Genomic DNA, 6,519 nt, shown 5'->3' with positions numbered 1-6,519 from the left:
GTCATTTTATCGCAAGCAAAAAAACTTGATTTTATGTTATGTATATTCTTGTACTGTAAAAAGCCCCATTTATTGCCAAAGTTTTCCTTAATGTACAGTTTCTGTTCTAGGGGCGTGGCATCAGAGCCAAGGACCTTGGCCCATTATCGTTATATACAGCAGTAAGTTCAAATCATGTTTAGCCTGCTTTAGTTTCTGCTTATTGCCTACAATAGGAGATTCTTGAAAGGTGCCAGCAGTCACCTGGCAGGTCGAAGTTGGCTCAGTCGTTCTTAAGAGTGAATCCAACTACCTCTGACAACTACCTTATGAGCTTCCCACATTAGATGGAAGATTTCCGAGGTACGGCTAGTAGCTATATAGTCTGAAATCGTTTACCGTATAAAGATATGCATGGTCTCATTGGTCAGTAAAGAATCTTTTAGAGTCCATGACCTATGGGCCTTACTAGCTCATAAAGAAAAGAGAGTGAAAGTAACATCACAGTGATCCATTCCTGGAAGATGGGAGGATAGAGGATTCTTCAAGGACATTAGGTAAATGCATACCTACAAATATTTAAAAAATATATATTTCTAACATTTTAGATGTTTCTTTGGAGCAGGCCTTTGACAGACTGCAAGCTACTCCGAACAATTTCTAAGTGAGTCTATCCCCAGACAAAGTGGGGACAGAGTGAGTTTCCCCTCATGAACATACATTGCAAGAAGTCAGGCTTCTTTATCTTTAACCCTTTGTTAACACAGCCAGTGTTCATCTGTATTGGGCTTAGGTATCACACATATTAAGGCAGATAATGATTCCTGACATGGGCAAAGACCCTCCCAGATAGTATTAAATGCCTTGCGCAGGATAAGATCTAAGCTCTCTGAATATTTTTTTAGAATATGCAGCCATGAAGCCTTTGGGAAATGGTCTTTTATTCGACCTGAGGCATATAAATGCAACGAGCACCTCAGGTAGGGTGATAGGCACACCCAACATATCACAAAAAGACGATATGCATCTCAGAAAAGGTTAGATCTTCAAGTATGCTGTCTCCTTCCCCTGTGGATGAGTGCGTATCCTGTAGTATAAAGAGCAGATAGATAGCGTACAAATTCTCTGACTATTTTGGAAGGGTTGCTAGCCAACGTGCCATCAGCCTTTCTCAAACACAAAGGTTTTTGAGTTGGGTCCAGGCAACAAAGGAAATTGACTAGTAAGGAGTCCTGTTTGTTGCCCTTAAGGTAAAATCTATCCTTGGTGTGCCACAAGGTTTTGAGTGAAACTAACCAGCAGTAAGTTCGAAACTTGTTTAGCCTACTCCAGTCTCTGCTTATTGCCTACAGTAGAAGATTTTTGAAAAGTACTAGCAGCAACCTGGAAGGCATCATCTAGTTGACGAAGTCTGCTCAGCCGTTCTTTCTTAAGAGTGGAAGCTAGTTGAATACATCTACCTCTAACCACTACCTTATGAGATTCCTACAGCTTTAGAACCTTGCTGCGCTATAGGGAGCACGTGGGTGGATCTATGGCAGATACGGGTATCACCCTTGCAGTGATGGCTGCTTGCTGATCTGACCCCTCCTATGGCCCCCACAGAAGGCCGAGATGCATATACGTGCATATCACTTTGTTTTTCTGTGCTGGATCACAACACCTCTTATCCTCTTGAGGAAGCTATTGTAGTGAAATGCTTTGAGGAATGTAAACTGCTACCACATCATCGAGTTACGGAGTAGCAGAACTCATCTATGCTGAAATTGCAAATGTGAGATTGTAAAAAAAATATATGTGGATTCATTCTAAAACTTATATAGTTTATATGGTTTACCTTGGAGGTTTTGTGTGTTCCCCAACATGATAATATTTTAAGTGTTTTATGTAATTTTATTGCAAACAAATAAACTTGATTTTATGTTATGTAATATAGTGACTCATTCTTGTACTGTAAAAAGCCCCATTTATTGCCATAGTTTTCCTTAATGTACAGTTTCTGTTCTAGGGGTGTGGTACCAGAGACCAGGACTTGGCCCATTATCTCTATATACAGCAGTAAGTTCAAATCATGTTTAGCCTGCTGTAGTTTCTGCTTATTGCCTGAAAGGTGCTAGCAGCAACCTGGAAGGTCAATGTTGGCTGAGCCATTCTTAAGAGTGGAGGCTAGTTGAAAACAACTACCTCTGACAACTACCTTATGAGCTTCCCACAGCATTAGATTGGAGATTTCCGAGGTACGGCTAGTAGCTATATAGTCCGAAATCATGCACTGTATAAAGATATGCATGGTCTCATTGGTCAGTAAAGCATCTTTTAGAGTCCATGACCTATTGGCCTTACTAGCTTACTATTACTATAAAGAAAAGAGAGTGAAAGTAACATCACAGTTATCCGTCCAGGAAAATGGGAGGATAGAGGATTCAAGGACATTAGGTAAATGCAAATAATAAAAAAAAAAATATTCCTTAGCTTTTAGATGTTTCTTTGGAGCATATACATGTTCAAATCTTATTTAAAACTGATGATATCTGCCAGCATACTACAGACGGTTAATTATGGTAAACATTAAAGTGTTACTAAAGCTAGCCAAACACTAATATTTTCTTAGTTCAACCTGTGGGCTGAACAAAGAAAATATAACAGATTACTCCATCAATGCTTATGAGCATTGTTTGAGGAATCTCCCACTGTTTGCACTGTGTTCTGACAGAGGCCGGAGGCTGCTGTCAGAATACGCGAATAGAGTCCGCATTGCCTGCTCTCTCTGTTTGTTCAAAAACTTTCCGGCAGGCTCATTTAATCAGCTGATCTAGGGATGCTGGCTGAAAGGGTGGCAACAGCGGCACCCACTGTGCAAATTTCGACCGGTTCATCAAGAACTGACCAAAATGTGCAGTGTATGGCCAGGTTAAACACTCAGCAGTTTGTATCTTAATTCAGTGTCAGCAATCATTGTAGCATGCCCCAATTTTTTGTTAATTATTTGTAAATTCTGCATTGTGGCAAAATACTTACAAACCTCACCTTTTCTCTGCCGCTTGGCTTGGTCCTAGCTGCAGAGTGCAGTTCATTGAACTGCTGAATAGGAGAGGGTATGTATTAGGGACAGACTGGGGGCAGAGGGGCATGTAATGTAAATGGGAACATGTAAAAATATAAAGACGATCTTATCCCAGTTTGGATGCAAAAGCAGAAATACTCTTCAGTCAACTTTATTCACACTTAACAATTGTTAAGTTGCCTTCTACATCAATTTGTCACGTAACAGTGTAATTCTTTTTACATTCAATTTAAAAGAATGTAGACTTCAACTTAATTAAAAAAAAATCTATATTGAAAAAAATGTCCTTCGCAAAGCTATTCCTGAAAAATAAATCTGATAATTATGGATATTTTAATATTTTTGTTATATTTCTTATTTTCCTTTTATAAATATGTGGTCAATGACTAGTATCAGTATCGGGGCCGATACTGGGCATTTTCACGAGTACTTGTGCTCATTAAAATGCCCCAATCTTAAGGACGATACCGGCCCTTTAAATTTTTAAACTGCCTATGCTTGTGGGAACCTCAGGCAGTCTGCTGGGGACCTGACAGTAGCTGTCCTGTCTGGTTCTATATCTCCTCCTCCTTCCCAGCGTAGGCACCGCCATGGATAACCCGACACTGCATGTACAGCCCCAGAGCTGGTGCTGGTTCAATTCTCCACATAGCATTTCAGGCCGGCACCTGCCCGATCAGCATCGGCACTGCCGCAAGGCCCTGCAGAGATCCACATGCCACTCAGGTGAGATCATCACGCAGCCTGGTGAGATGTATTTAGCTCTGGTGATATATATTCTGCTCTGGTGACATGTATTCTGCTCTGGTGACATGTATTCAGTGCTGGTGACATCTCTATTTAGCCCTGGTGACATCTCTATTTAGCCCTAGTGAGAAACTGCCCTAAAATGATTAGTCTGTACAGTTTTAGAAAAAATGTCACATGTCCCTTTAAGAAAAAGTGTTGGTAATTGGTATTGGCGAGTACCTTAGGAAAAATACTTGTATTTGATCTTGAAAAAGTGGACATCCCACTGGTCATAAATAACTTTAATATTATCATGGACATATTTTGATGCCCATCCCAGAATAAAATTTCTAGGGCCTTACTTTTTGAGGTAATTCTTGCAAGCTGTCTTCTTACCAATTCATTCTCCTTTATAGGTTTTCTAGATGAAAAAAAAATTATTTGACTTCTGCAGATAGTCTGAGACAGACTAGTTCAATGTGCAATATGAGTTCTCTTTCCAGAAAAACAGTAAGATATTTCTTGGAAATTCTTGCCAATTTCCTCCTTACTAATCTTGCAACCACGTGATGAAGTGATACTTACATTTCATCATAATAGAAACCTGTACAAAGGAGGCTGCTATTGCTGACCATTCCTGAAAATTCTGGTTTGCTAGCTGTCAAGGCTTCAGTGCTTACATAAATCAACCCCAACATATGAAAATCAAATGTTCTACCTTCACTTTCACTTTTCTGATCTTACTTGTCTGACTTTCAGGCCCTGTTCACACCAGGGTGGTTCGGTCGCGTGGATTTGTCCGCGCTGAACCGCTGACAACAATCCCATACATTCCTATGGGGATCGTTCATGCAACCGCGTGGCTCTGCGCAATCAAAAACCGCCTGCCGCCCAAAATGCTCCCTGAGCTACTTTTTTCGTGCTGATCAGCGTGTTTATAATATACATTTCAATGGAAAAGCGCTGATCAGCACGTTTTTAATTGCGCGATTAAAAAAACCCTTTCAAAAAGCGCGCTGAAATGCTTCTGCCCTGGTGTGAATGGGGCCTCACTTGTGTCAATGACTCAAAAAGTATTGTAAAGGTTTCTTTTTCCAAGAAGTACTGTTTGTGAAATACCCCTTGACCTGATTTATTTAAAGTATGAATCAGTAAGACAAGTTTATGCTGCGGTGCTTGTTGTTAGCGTCGGTTGCATTCAAGGTATGAGGATACAGGGAACAAAAGATGTAACAATGAGGACTGTCTGTACATTCCATCCATATGTAAACACTTCAGACCTGTTCTTTGGGAGATGTGACTTTGTCACAAAGGAGACAAGCTTTGTACAAGTGAAAAGAAATGACATGTCCTTGCAGTAGCAACATCGACCTTAATGTTGATATTAGACCACCTACCTAACTTCAGATTTTGAACTTAAAGTGTATTTCCACTTTAGCAGTCAAATTTGAGAAAACCCCTCTATATGTTCCTTGTGTGTTCCTGTTCACAGCATACTGAAAAATAACTTTTTTTTAAAATTCTTACCTTTTCAATGTTTTGTTACAGCAGGCAAGATGGCTGATTCCAGGCTTTTCTTAGCCCCTCTTCATTAACATACAATGGGCAAGCCAGGTCGAGCCCCTAACCCTTCACAGCGCCTCCTAACATTTCAAAGAAATAGAAGCAAGAAAAAATTTTAACCATTAAAACCCTAACTCAAGTAATAGCACTTTAACCTGCAAGAAGCATTTTTTTTTATAGCTTATGCTATGTGAATGGGAACATGTAACAAATATAAACAAATATAAATAGTGGAAATATGCTTTAAGACTGATTCTCACAAGCTGCGAATATACTCCATATCAGCACTGTTTGCTTACTATTATTGTTGTGGTAAAATAAAGTTAATGTTTACATATAAACCAAACTTTTTTTTAGTTTTGGATAGAGCAGGGATGTGTTAGAACCCCTGTCAGATTTTTTCATTTTGCTGTCTGTGTCACTGTGATGAGAAATCCTGTCACTTCCTGTCTTGGAAACACAACAGAAAGTTAAAGGAAATCATACCAAAGTGACTGTAAAATCACCTTTTAGATAGTTATTACAGTTGTAAGATTTGGCCTCACCTCCTCTGCTGACCACTGTAACAGTTTAGAGTTCCCATCACTTTCTGTTACTATTATGATGGTCACCAGTACATGGGTCTCCCCAGCAGACAGCAATAAAAGTCCGATAGAGGTTCTAACCATTCCACACTCCACATACAAAAAAAACCAATTGCTACACTTTACAAGTTAACAAAATCCCAAAAGCAACCTCCCACCCTGTGTTAGGTACCCTCCGGTATCTGTATTTATCATCAGGCCAACACCTGCCACCAGCCTCCCCTCAGTTCAGCTCATAGTGTTAGTGAAGACATTTGCCAGACTCAAATAGTGTTACATGCAGGGAACTTAGGTGATCTTGTCACTAAACTCCCCAAGAACTATAAGCAGTTTAAGGTAAAGGATGGTATGTGTTTGAAGTCCCACATGTACCTTTATTCAGTGTAGGAGGCATACATGAGGTTATTTTCTTACACCCCATGTAAAGATCAAAAAAGCTCATCAATCCACAGGCAGCATGAAGGAGGAAACACATTTTTTATGCTTCAGTAAATTGATTTTTCTATGTCAAAGTTGTGTAACAATGCAAAAGGTCACTGGCGGAACTACCAGGGTCGCAGAGGTCGCGATTGCGACCGTGCCCTGACGTTCTGCCACTTG

This window comes from Nanorana parkeri, unplaced genomic scaffold (genome assembly GCF_000935625.1).
Source record: "Nanorana parkeri isolate BGI_ZX_2015 unplaced genomic scaffold, ASM93562v1 scaffold531, whole genome shotgun sequence".
NCBI lineage: Eukaryota > Metazoa > Chordata > Amphibia > Anura > Dicroglossidae > Nanorana > Nanorana parkeri.
Note: the sequence above shows the minus strand (reverse complement) of the source record.